The sequence below is a fragment of the Leptodactylus fuscus genome, chromosome 3, assembly GCF_031893055.1.
Source record: "Leptodactylus fuscus isolate aLepFus1 chromosome 3, aLepFus1.hap2, whole genome shotgun sequence".
Lineage (NCBI taxonomy): Eukaryota > Metazoa > Chordata > Amphibia > Anura > Leptodactylidae > Leptodactylus > Leptodactylus fuscus.
Window position 1 is genome coordinate 227233570 of NC_134267.1, and position 12344 is coordinate 227245913.

The 12344-nt window shown below is 43.3% G+C and overlaps 7 non-coding genes across 7 annotated transcripts; 3 read left to right on the plus strand and 4 right to left on the minus strand.

Moving 5' to 3' along the window:
• Positions 1-543: 543 nt before the first annotated feature.
• Positions 544-615, minus strand: TRNAA-CGC (transfer RNA alanine (anticodon CGC)). Its single transcript has one exon. It is a non-coding gene; the product is annotated as a tRNA-Ala (tRNA).
• Positions 616-1178: 563 nt separating this feature from the next.
• On the minus strand, positions 1179-1250 carry TRNAA-UGC (transfer RNA alanine (anticodon UGC)). Its single transcript has one exon. It is a non-coding gene; the product is annotated as a tRNA-Ala (tRNA).
• Positions 1251-1587: 337 nt separating this feature from the next.
• On the plus strand, positions 1588-1659 carry TRNAA-UGC (transfer RNA alanine (anticodon UGC)). Its single transcript has one exon. It is a non-coding gene; the product is annotated as a tRNA-Ala (tRNA).
• A 442-nt stretch (positions 1660-2101) lies between these two features.
• On the minus strand, positions 2102-2173 carry TRNAA-CGC (transfer RNA alanine (anticodon CGC)). Its single transcript has one exon. It is a non-coding gene; the product is annotated as a tRNA-Ala (tRNA).
• A 1483-nt stretch (positions 2174-3656) lies between these two features.
• TRNAA-UGC (transfer RNA alanine (anticodon UGC)) lies at positions 3657-3728 on the plus strand. The gene has a single exon. It is a non-coding gene; the product is annotated as a tRNA-Ala (tRNA).
• A 450-nt stretch (positions 3729-4178) lies between these two features.
• TRNAA-CGC (transfer RNA alanine (anticodon CGC)) lies at positions 4179-4250 on the minus strand. The gene has a single exon. It is a non-coding gene; the product is annotated as a tRNA-Ala (tRNA).
• A 2900-nt stretch (positions 4251-7150) lies between these two features.
• Positions 7151-7222, plus strand: TRNAA-UGC (transfer RNA alanine (anticodon UGC)). The gene has a single exon. It is a non-coding gene; the product is annotated as a tRNA-Ala (tRNA).
• The last annotated feature ends 5122 nt before the right edge of the window (positions 7223-12344 follow it).

Here is a 12344-nt window from a genome sequence, read left to right on the forward strand (position 1 = left end):
TAAAGACTGGGCCCAATAGGAAACATTGACATCATGTGGGGCAGACGGGGTCCCCTGGAGGGCTGAAGCAGAAGTGGAGGCAGCAGGGCTGTCAATGTTATATGGAGGAATATGATGGGCCCTATATAAATAAAAAATGCCTGTTCATTATACCACAGGCAGTGTATTGTGCTGACTATAATGCCCCCTAGTGTCCATCACTGACTGTACTGGGGATTCGTAAATGCAGGATGACATTTTGATAGTTGAATCCGTCCTTTGTGTTACGTCCAGACAGACATCTTGTGGATTCCTGCACATTTATCAGTTTTATGGATCTTTGATGTTTTTGTAGTTGTTTATCACATAACATGGAGATACCTGGATGTTAAGGTGTATGAGCGCACTGCCACCTACTGGCCACATTATGTATACATCTTTAGGAATACTGCACATGACAGTGAAGGATATTTTGATACTTGCTTTATCAGATATTACAGTTTCCTGGATCACATCCAGATATTTCTGCTTAATGTTGAACAAATTATTATGTAAGACAAAACATGGAGATGCCGGGGATTGAACCCGGGGCCTCATACATGCGAAGCATGCGCTCTACCACTGAGCTACATCCCCTACAGGAAACCTCTTCAAATACTCCAATTCCTGAGACAATATACTACGTGTAGCCTTATTGTGCTGCTACTACTGGATATCATTATGTGATTAGTATAGTGGAAATATATAATAATAATAATACCGCCATATAGATATAATGTAGCCATACAGCGCCCACATACAGTACACCTAAATAACACTGTCCTACAAATAAATACTATAAACAGAGTTCATATAAATGATACCGCCACACTGTGTAAAACAATAATACCACCATATAGTGCACACGAATAATACTCCCATACTATACACATTAGTAGTGCTACCACGCAGTACACGTAAAAAAACACTTTTGTGTTTCAACAAGTTGAAGTGCGTACATGGATGTTTTTGTGTTTGAGTTGACTGCCCTCTACTGTCCACCATGCGCTTTTGTTTCCACATTATATGATGGTGAACGATACAATCTTTTTATTTTGAAGCTTATTTTTTGACTAAATCCAGTAGTTTGAGGATCATCCAGACACCTGACCTCTGAATTTTAGCATTTTTATTGTATTTAGATAAACCTGTACAAAACATGGAGATGCCGGGGATTGAACCCGGGGCCTCATACATGCAAAGCATGCGCTCTACCACTGAGCTCCATCCCCTATATAATAATTCCCTTAATGTTCCCAATTCTGAGATGAAACAACACGTTCCATTGACCTCCTGTACTGAGGGGAAATAACCCCAGCAGGTATTAGGCCCTATTTAGTTACCGGTCCCTGCCGCTGCCCACAGCCACCTTTGCTTACGTTTCAGTCCTCTAGGGGGCCCCATACGTCTCATATCATGTAGCTGAGGCTGAACAGTGTCAGGACGTTGTTGACAGCAATGTGGTATGCAATGCACAGGGCCCCCTGGAGGGCTGAAGTGTAAGCGAATGATAGGTACCACGACTATTTTTCTCAGATGCATTGGGAGCATTAATAGAGACATGGTATAGGGGATGTAGCTCAGTGGTAGAGCGCATGCTTTGCATGTATGAGGCCTCGGGTTCAATCCCCGGCGTCTCCACCCTTTGAGACAAACAGCTACAAAACATCAAAGGTCAGTAAAACTGATGTACAGGCAGGAAGGCACATGAAATATGTTTGGGGATAATACGAAGACGGAATTTAATGTAAACGAGCTTAACCTTTTGTCTGTAGAGAAAATGATGGACACTAGGGGGCAGTCTAGTCCGCACAATACATGTAAAGGATTACATTGCCGGTGACACAATGATATAGGATGGCGCTATAGAGATAAGGAGGACTATTTATTACATCACTGGCCATGTATTTCTATACATGTATTGTGTCAGCTACACCGCCCCCTAGTGGTCACTATCGACATAGGATTCTAAAATGGTGAACAGATAATATTCAGCCTTTATAATACAGACGGGCAGATGTTTCCTGCACATTTATCAGTTTTATGGATCTTTGATGTTTTTGTCGTTGTTTATCACAAAACATGGAGATGCCGGGGATTGAACCCAGGGCCTCATACATGCGTAGCATGCGCTCTACCACTGAGCTACATCCCCTATGGGAAACTTCTCAAAACACTCCAATTCCTGAGACAATATACTACGTGTAGCCCTATTGTGTTGATACTACTGGATATCATTATGTGATTAGTAAAGTGGAAATATATAATAATAATACCGCCATATAGATATAATGTAGCCATACAGCGCCCACATACAGTACACCGAAATAACACTGTCATACAAATAAATACTAAAAACATAGAGTGCATATAATGATACTGTCACACTGTGCAAAACAATAATACCACCATATAGTGCACACGGATAATACTCCCATACTATACACATTAGTAGTGCTACCACGCAGTACACGTAAAAAAACACTTTCATGTCATTCTTTCAGGGACTATAATATTGATGTTCTGTCCTAAGAAAAGGTCATGAATATACAATGTTGTGGGGTCTGGGGTATCTTAAGACCCTTAGTAACTCCTTATATGTTATATCTTATGTTATTTTCGGACAGATAAGACTGTTCTTATCTGGCAAATTTTTATTTTCAACTTTTGTAAAGGAAATTTGGGGAAAAAAACAACAATATTCAGTACATATGTAGTGCAAAATATCCCATCTACCCTCACAGCATACTGACCAACTATGGCTCCGCTACCATAGGGCCCAGTAGGAGTGCACCATATGCCCTATATTTAAAGCGGCCCTGTATTCCCTGCTCATGTATTTCTATACATGTATTGTGTTAGATACACCGCCCCCTAGTGGTCACTATCGGCATAGGATTCTAAAATGGTGAACAGATAATATTCAGCCTATATCTCTCTATATTATAAAAATGAATTTCTGTCTGTCTGTTCTCTAATGCAAACCAAACAACTGGACCGATCTTCACCAAATTTGGTACAGAGATACTTCAGGTTTAAGACGAGACTCCAACTCGCTCGGACGTACCGTTGCTGACATACAGCATTCCAAACACAACCCCCCCCCCCTCTCCCCTTAGTCAATACAAACCTGCAAGTCTTTCACTCATATTCCATCTGCAATACACACGGTCACTCCACATGCACAATACAACACTGATATCCAAACTGAGATACACGCATCAGAGGATTAGATACACAGATCAGCACACAGTATGACATGCCAGAGGATTAGATACGTGCGTCTGCACACAGTCCCACAAACCAGAGAATTAAAGACGCACTTCTGCACACAGTTCCACACACTGAAGGATTAGATACGTGCGTCTGCACACAGTACCATATGCCAAAGGATTGGATACATGCGTCTGCACACAGTCCCACACACCAGAGGATTAGATACACGCGTCTGCACACGGTTCCACACACTGAAAGATTAGATACGTGCGTCTGCACACAGTACCATATGCCAAAGGATTGGATACACGCATCTGCACACAGTTCCACACAGCAGAGCATAAGATAAGCACATCTGCACACAGTACCACATGCTGTAGAATTGCATATGTACGTCTACACACAAGTCCTCATATCCTATAGGGGATGTAGCTCAGTGGTAGAGCGTATGCTTTGCATGTATGAGGCCCCGGGTTCAATCCCTGGCATCTCCACCCTTTGAGACAAACAACTACAAAACATCAAAGGTCAGTAAAACTGATGTACAGGCAGGAAGTCACACGAAATATGTTCGAGGATAATACGAAGGTGGAATTTAATGTAAAAGAGCTTAACCCTTTGTCTGTAGAGAAAATGATGGACACTAGGGGGCAGTCTAGTCCACACAATACATGTACAGGAATACATTGCCAGTGACACAATGACATAGGATGGCGCTATAGAGATAAGGAGGACTATTTATTACATCACTGGCCGTGTATTTCTATACATGTATTGTGTTAGCTACACCGCCCCCTAGTGGCCACTATCGACATAGGATTCTAAAATGGTGAACAGATAATATTCAGCCTTTATAATACAGACGGGCAGATGTTTCCTGAATTCCTGCACATTTATCAGTTTTCTGGATCTTTGATGTTTTTGTAGTTGTTTATCACAAAACATGGAGATGCCGGGGATTGAACCCGGGGCCTCATACATGCGAAGCATGCGCTCTACCACTGAGCTACATCCCCTATAGGAAACCTCTGAAAATACTTAAATTCCTGAGACAATATACTACGTGTAGCCCTATTGTGTTGCTACCATGGGCGTAACTATCGTAGAGGAAGCGGAGGCGGCTGCCACAGGGCCCGGGCCATTAGGGGGCCCGGTGACAGCCGCTACCGCTGCTTTTTTTTAAAAAAAAAAATAGGCCGTTACGGGCCCTATTCACTTGCCAATCCTGGCTGGTCCGGGATCGGCAAGTGACACCGCGGGCCCCACAAATGCTATCATTATACTCGGGGGTCATTGCAGACCCCTGAGTATAATGATCGGCGGACCGGAGAGGTAAGGGAACATAACAAACACTGTTACTTACCTCTCCACGATCCTGCCAGGCCTCCGTCCTACTTTGTCTGACGTCTCTGACTTCACATGAACCCGTCCGACGTCATTAAAGAAGGATGTGAGCGGCGATCAACAGCCTAGAAGCCGGGTACAGGTAAGCAACAGTGTTTTTTTTTTTAATGTTTTTATTCCACGGGTCTCCAATTATTATACTCTGGGGTCTTTTCAGACCCCAGAGTATAATAATTGTTTATGGGTGTCCACAGTGGGACATAAAACTGTGTGCAGGGGCCACTATGGGGGATAATACTGTGTGCAGGAGCCACTATGGGGGATAATACTGTGTGCAGGGGCCACTATGGGGGATAATACTGTGTGCAGGGGCCACTATGGGGGATAATACTGTGTGCAGGGGCCACTATGGGGGATAATACTGTGTGCAGGGGCCACTATGGGACATAATACTGTGTGCAGGGGCCACTATTGGGGATAATACTGTGTGCAGGGGCCACTATTGGGGTTAATACTGTGTGCAGGGGACACTATTGGGGTTAATACTGTTTGCAGGGGCCACTATTGAACATAATACTGTGTGCAGGGGCCACTATGGGGGATAATACTATGTGCAGGGGCCACTATGGGACATAATACTGTGTGCAGGGGCCACTATGGGGGATAATACTGTGTGCAGGGGACACTATGGGGGATAATACTGTGTGCAGGGGCCACTATGGGGGATAACACTGTGTGCAGGGGCCACTATGGGGGATAATACTGTGTGCAGGGGCCACTATGGAGCATAATACTGTGTGCAGGGGCCTCTATGGGGGATAATACTGTGTGCAGGGGCCACTATGGAGCATAATACTGTGTGCAGGGGCCACTATGGGACATAATACTGTGTGCAGGGGCCACTATGGGGGATAATACTGTGTGCAGGGGCCACTATGGAGCATAATACTGTGTGCAGGGGCCACTATTGGGGATAATACTGTGTGCAGGGGCCACTATGGGACATAATACTGTGTGCAGGGGCCACTATTGGGGTTAATACTGTGTGCAGGGGCCACTATAAGGGATAATATGTGCAGGGGCCACTATGGAGCATAATACTGTGTACAGGGGCCACTATGGGGGATAATACTGTGTGCAGGGGCCACTATGGGGGATAATACTGTGTGCAGGGAACACTATTGGGGTTAATACTGTGTGCAGGGGCCACTATTGGGGTTAATACTGTGTGCAGGGGCCACTATGGGACATAATACTGTGTGCAGGGGCCACTATGGGACATAATACTGTGTGCAGGGGCCACTATGGGACATAATACTGTGTGCAGGGGTCACTATGGGACATAATACTGTGTGCAGGGGCCACTATGGAGCATAATACTGTGTGCAGGGGCCACTATTGGGGATAATACTGTGTGCAGGGGCCACTATGGAGCATAATACTGTGTGCAGGCGCCACTATGGGGGATAATACTGTGTGCAGGGGCCACTATGGGGATAATACTGTGTGCAGGGGCCACTATGGGACATAATACTGTGTGCAGGGGCCACTATGGGACATAATACTGTGTGCAGGGGCCACTATGGGACATAATACTGTGTGCAGGGGCCACTATGGGACATAATACTGTGTGCAGGGGCCACTATGGGACATAATACTGTGTGCAGGGGCCACTATGGGACATAATACTGTGTGCAGGGGCCACTATGGGGGATAATACTGTGTGCAGGGGCCACTATGGGACATAATACTGTGTGCAGGGGCCACTATGGGACATAATACTGTGTGCAGGGGCCACTATGGGACATAATACTGTGTGCAGAGCTTACTAAGGGACATAATAGAGTGCGGAGGAGGGGGTCGGTCGAGGTCTTCGGCGTCAGTTGGGATGTGGGGGGGGGGGGGGCATGTCAAAAGTTTGCCTCGGGGCCCCGCCATTCCTAGTTACGCCACTGGTTGCTACTACTGGATATCATTATGTGATTAGTAAAGTGGAAATATATAATAATACCGCTATATAGATAAAATGTAGCCATACAGCGCCCACATACAGTACACCGAAATAACACTGTCGTACAAATAAATACTAAAAACATAGAGTGCATATAAATGATACTGTCACACTGTGCAAAACAATAATACCACCATATAGTGCACACGGATAATACTCCCATACTATACACATTAGTAGTGCTACCACGCAGTACACGTAAAAAAACACTTTCTTGTCATTTTTTCAGAGACTATAATATTGATGTTCTGTCCTAAGAAAAGGTCATGAATATACAATGTTGTGGGGTCTGAGACCCTTTTTAACCCCCTATATGTTCTATGTGCACTATACCCCGTAGGTGCTGTGGGGGCCCAGTCAGTGTTTACTATGGGGCCCAGTCTTTGCTAGTTACAACCCCTGATAACAGACCTGAAATGTAGACAGAATAGTACCAGCATATATAAGTGCCATATACCTGCCAATAATAATAATAATAATAATAATAATAATACCAATGTAATACTGCCATATAGGTGGCATGTAGTCTCAGAAATATGAGCGTTTTCACACTGTGTATGAGGGGTTGTAGCTCAGTGGTAGAGCGCTTGCTTTGCATGTATGAGGCCCCGGGTTCAATCCCCGGCATCTCCATGTTTTGTGTTACATAATAATCACTTAAAAAAGGAGTGCACCATATGCCCTATATTTAATGCGGCCCTGTATTCCCTGCTCATATAATACCGCCAGACAGTTCACCTATACCACCGTATCATATCCAGAGGCCCCTCCCAGATGTTTTGCGAGAGTTGGAGAATAACAGAGGGGCCTTGAGCCTCCTTGTGCACTTAGGCCCATGTATATCTGCCCTCCCCGCAGCCCCTGGAGCTCTGATCTCCTCATTACTAGAGATGAGCGAACAGTGTTCTATCGAACTCATGTTCGATCGGATATTAGGCTGTTCGGCATGTTCGAATCGAATCGAACACCGCGTGGTAAAGTGCGCCATTACTCGATTCCCCTCCCACCTTCCCTGGCGCCTTTTTTGCTCCAATAACAGCGCAGGGTAGGTGGGACAGGAACTACGACACCGGTGACGTTGAGAAAAGTAGGCAAAACCCATTGGCTGCCGAAAACATGTGACCTCTAATTTAAAAGAACAGCGCCGCCCAGCTTCGCGTCATTCTGAGCTTGCAATTCACCGGGGACGGAGGTTTCCGTCCAGTTAGCTAGGGCTTAGATTCTGGGTAGGCAGGGACAGGCTAGGATAGGAAGGAGAAGACAACCAACAGCTCTTATAAGAGCTAAATTCCAGGGAGAAGCTTGTCAGTGTAACGTGGCACTGACGGGCTCAATCGCCGCAACCCAGCTTTCCCAGGATCCTGAATGGAATACACTGACAGTGTATTCCCGTATACCCGATATATACCCCCGATACCCGTTCCAACGGTGTGCCCCCCCACCTTCACCTCAGAAATACCCTGCAAGTCCCCTAGCAATAGAATTGGGGCTATATACACCCACAATTTTTGCTACTGGTATATAGTGCCATTGTCTCACTGGGAATTCAAAGAATATATTGGGGTTATGTGCACCCACAATTTTTGCTACTGGTATACAGTGCCATTGTCTGACTGGGAATTCAAAGAATATATTGGGGTTACAAATACCCTCATTTCTTGCTACTGCCATATAGTGCCAGTTTCTGACTGGGAATTCAAAGAATATATTGGGGTTACGTGCACCCACAATTTTTGCTACTGGTATATAGTGCCATTGTCTCACTGGGAATTCAAAGAATATATTGGGGTTATGTGCACCCACAATTTTTGCTACTGGTATATAGTGCCATTGTCTCACTGGGAATTCAAAGAATATATTGGGGTTACGTGCACCCACAATTTTTGCTACTGCTATATAGTGCCAGTTTCTGACTGGGAATTCAAAGAATATATTGGGGTTACGTGCACCCACAATTTTTGCTACTGGTATATAGTGCCATTGTCTGACTGGGAATTCAAAGAATATATTGGGGTTACGTGCACCCACAATTTTTGCTACTGGTATATAGTGCCATTGTCTGACTGGTAATTCAAAGAATATATTGGGGTTACGTGCACCCACAATTTTTGCTACTGCTATATAGTGCCGGTTTCTGACTGGGAATTCAAAGAATATATTGGGGTTACGTGCACCCACAATTTTTGCTACTGGTATATAGTGCCAGTTTCTGACTGGGAATTCAAAGAATATATTGGGGTTACGTGCACCCACAATTTTTGCTACTGGTATATAGTGCCAGTTTCTGACTGGGAATTCAAAGAATATATTGGGGTTATGTGCACCCACAATTTTTACTACTGGTATACAGTGCCATTGTCTGACTGGGAATTCAAAGAATATATGGGGGTTACGTGCACCCACAATTTTTGCTACTGCTATACAGTGCCATTGTCTGACTGGGAATTCAAAGAATATATGGGGGTTATGTGCACCCACAATTTTTAATACTGGTATACAGTGCCATTGTCTGACTGGGAATTCAAAGAATATATTGGGGTTATGTGTACCCACAATTTTTACTACTGGTATACAGTGCCATTGTCTGACTGGGAATTCAAAGAATATATGGGGGTTATGTGCACCCACAATTTTTAATACTGGTATACAGTGCCATTGTCTGACTGGGAATTCAAAGAATATATTGGGGTTATGTGCACCCACAATTTTTACTACTGGTATACAGTGCCATTGTCTCACTGGGAATTCAAAGAATATATTGGGGTTATGTGCACCCACAATTTTTGCTACTGCTATACAGTTCCATTGTCTCACTGGGAATTCAAAGAATATATGGGGGTTATGTGCACCCACAATTTTTACTACTGGTATATAGTGCCATTGTCTGACTGGGAATTCAAAGAATATATTGGGGTTACGTGCACCCACAATTTTTAATTCTGGTATACAGTGCCATTGTCTGACTGGGAATTCAAAGAATATATGGGGGTTATGTGCACCCACAATTTTTACTACTGGTATACAGTGCCATTGTCTGACTGGGAATTCAAAGAATATATTGGGGTTATGTGCACCCACAATTTTTACTACTGGTATACAGTGCCATTGTCTGACTGGGAATTCAAAGAATATATTGGGGTTATGTGCACCCACAATTTTTACTACTGGTATACAGTGCCATTGTCTGACTGGGAATTCAAAGAATATATGGGGGTTATGTGCACCCACAATTTTTACTACTGGTATACAGTGCCATTGTCTGACTGGGAATTCAAAGAATATATGGGGGTTATGTGCACCCACAATTTTTACTACTGGTATACAGTGCCATTGTCTGACTGGGAATTCAAAGAATATATGGGGGTTATGTGCACCCACAATTTTTACTACTGGTATACAGTGCCATTGTCTCACTGGGAATTCAAAGAATATATTGGGGTTATGTGCACCCACAATTTTTACTACTGCTATACAGTGCCATTGTCTGACTGGGAATTCAAAGAATATATGGGGGTTACGTGCACCCACAATTTTTGCTACTGCTATACAGTTCCATTGTCTCACTGGGAATTCAAAGAATATATGGGGGTTATGTGCACCCACAATTTTTACTACTGGTATACAGTGCCATTGTCTGACTGGGAATTCAAAGAATATATGGGGGTTACGTGCACCCACAATTTTTGCTACTGCTATACAGTTCCATTGTCTCACTGGGAATTCAAAGAATATATGGGGGCTATGTGCACCCACAATTTTTACTACTGGTATACAGTGCCATTGTCTGACTGGGAATTCAAAGAATATATGGGGGTTACGTGCACCCACAATTTTTGCTACTGCTATACAGTGCCATTGTCTGACTGGGAATTCAAAGAATATATGGGGGTTATGTGCACCCACAATTTTTACTACTGGTATACAGTGCCATTGTCTGACTGGGAATTCAAAGAATATATTGGGGTTACGTGCACCCACAATTTTTAATACTGGTATACAGTGCCATTGTCTGACTGGGAATTCAAAGAATATATGGGGGTTATGTGCACCCACAATTTTTACTACTGGTATATAGTGCCATTGTCTGACTGGGAATTCAAAGAATATATTGGGTTTATGTGCACCCACAATTTTTAATACTGGTATACAGTGCCATTGTCTGACTGGGAATTCAAAGAATATATTGGGGTTATGTGCACCCACAATTTTTACTACTGGTATATAGTGCCATTGTCTGACTGGGAATTCAAAGAATATATGGGGGTTACGTGCACCCACAATTTTTGCTACTGCTATACAGTTCCATTGTTTACTGGGAATTCAAAGAATATATGGGGGTTATGTGCACCCACAATTTTTACTACTGGTATACAGTGCCATTGTCTGACTGGGAATTCAAAGAATATATTGGGGTTACGTGCACCCACAATTTTTAATACTGGTATACAGTGCCATTGTCTGACTGGGAATTCAAAGAATATATGGGGGTTATGTGCACCCACAATTTTTACTACTGGTATATAGTGCCATTGCCTGACTGGGAATTCAAAGAATATATTGGGGTTACGTGCACCCACAATTTTTAATACTGGTATACAGTGCCATTGTCTGACTGGGAATTCAAAGAATATATGGGGGTTATGTGCACCCACAATTTTTACTACTGGTATATAGTGCCATTGTCTGACTGGGAATTCAAAGAATATATGGGGGTTATGTGCACCCACAATTTTTAATACTGGTATACAGTGCCATTGTCTGACTGGGAATTCAAAGAATATATTGGGGTTATGTGCACCCACAATTTTTAATACTGGTATACAGTGCCATTGTCTGACTGGGAATTCAAAGAATATGTGGGGGTTATGTGCACCCACAATTTTTACTACTGGTATATAGTGCCATTGTCTGACTGGGAATTCAAAGAATATATTGGGGTTATGTGCACCCACAATTTTTACTACTGGTATACAGTGCCATTGTCTGACTGGGAATTCAAAGAATATATGGGGGTTATGTGCACCCACAATTTTTACTACTGGTATACAGTGCCATTGTCTGACTGGGAATTCAAAGAATATATGGGGGTTATGTGCACCCACAATTTTTAATACTGGTATACAGTGCCATTGTCTCACTGGGAATTCCACAAATAATTTGGGGATTCATTCACCCTACATCTCAGGCTCTTGCCATATTCACCCAGGTTGTCAGTGCTGCACCAGCTCGTTCCCAGACAGCTCGGCCCGAAAAACACGTTACCTATATAGAGGATTTGGACAATGAAGACAACATGTTCTAAATCTAATGTCTGCACCTTCTCCAGAATTAAAATAAAGGCAGCGTTTAACTTTCAAATAGCACTGCACAAAGGAAGAGCTTATCAGCTTGTCTCATGACATGCTACTGAAAAGTTTCATTTGTGTATCTTAATGTAAATATAGTTGTATAAGCTTTTTGGGTTTTAGGCACTGCCAAGTTATTTATTACCACCCGCTCCCTTATAATGATGATGACGCCAAAGTCACTGTGGGTGTTCAGAGCTCACAGCTTTGGGTGACATTTGTCTTGCTCTCTGTCGGTACCAGCTGTCTTTTTGGATACCGTAAAGTTATGTTGACTTTATTAACAGCTATAGAAGCTTTAGCCAGGTTGTGACGGTGTGTAACCCTAACAACACTAAGTGGGATACACATTAATAGTCAGTCTATGTACGCTAAACGTATCACTGAAGTAATTTTTTTTCCCTCTCCCC